Source organism: Volvox carteri (genome assembly GCF_000143455.1).
Source record: "Volvox carteri f. nagariensis unplaced genomic scaffold VOLCAscaffold_69, whole genome shotgun sequence".
In the NCBI taxonomy this organism is placed as follows: domain Eukaryota; kingdom Viridiplantae; phylum Chlorophyta; class Chlorophyceae; order Chlamydomonadales; family Volvocaceae; genus Volvox; species Volvox carteri.
In genome coordinates this window covers 600432-601479 of record NW_003307612.1, presented here as the reverse complement: position 1 = coordinate 601479, position 1048 = coordinate 600432, and positions in this window count along the sequence as shown.

The window sequence follows — 1048 nt, the reverse complement described above, 5'->3', positions numbered from 1 at the left end:
GCCCACGGTGCCGAGGGCATTGACGGTGATGTCGGTCGGCGCCTGCAGGTCCACGTCCATGCGTAGTGCCCACGCTCATTCCATGCGGTGATAGACGGGCTGTTGTGAGGGAGGCCGATGCATGAGAACCAGCAGCCCGTCTTGTCCGTGCTGAATGTGACTGAGCAGCTGCGTGTCACGAGAAGGTTGACAGATGTTAGGATGAGGCCCGAGCTGGGGACGTGCAGCATGTTGTGCAGCCGGACATTGTGTCCATCACGTGTACGCAGGTGCAACTGCGCTGTTCCCATGACATCGGCCAGCTGGTTGTTGCCCCACTCGATCAGCCGTGGTGCGCTGGCGGGGACGTGGTTGTGCAGCAGGGAGTGGTCACCCGTGAGGTGGTATGGTGAGCCTGAGTCGAGGATGACTCGTGAGCTGCTGCCACTGCCGTCGATGACCAGCACTGTGGCACGGCTCTGGTGTGAGCTGCTTCCGCTGCTGTCCGAGCCGCTGCCACTGCTGCCGCCTGCAGTGTCGCCACCGTTGCGGTGGCTGTTGCCGCATCGAGCACGGCCGCATTCGAGTGTTCCGTCGGCCCCGCTGTTGCCACCATTGCCGCTGCCAGTGTCCCTGCCGCCACCGTCACAGTGGCGGTTGCGGCTGCCTCAACTGATGTTGCCGGCGGCGTGCAGCTGCTCGAATGCGTTGCTGTGGTGAAGGCCGACGGACTCGTCCGCCTGCTTAATGGGGCACTCGCAGATGTAGTAACCAGGCTGTCCGCAGTAGCGGCAGGTGTCGCCGGCCCCCACGGCGCCTGCAGCACTGGCGGTGCTGCCGACTCCACTGGGGGCACGGCCAGGGCCGACAGCTCCCACCAGGCTGGTCTGGCTTGCTTGGGTCTTGAGGTTGTTGTCCTTCTCCCGCAGCATGAGCACGAGCTGTGGGGTCGTTAAGTTGGGCTGATACATCGTGAACTCGATGGTGATGGTGTACTGCGGAGGCAGGCCATGGAGAATGGCGAGGCGCACCGTGCTCTCGTCCCACTGGCCGCCGGCCACAATTATAT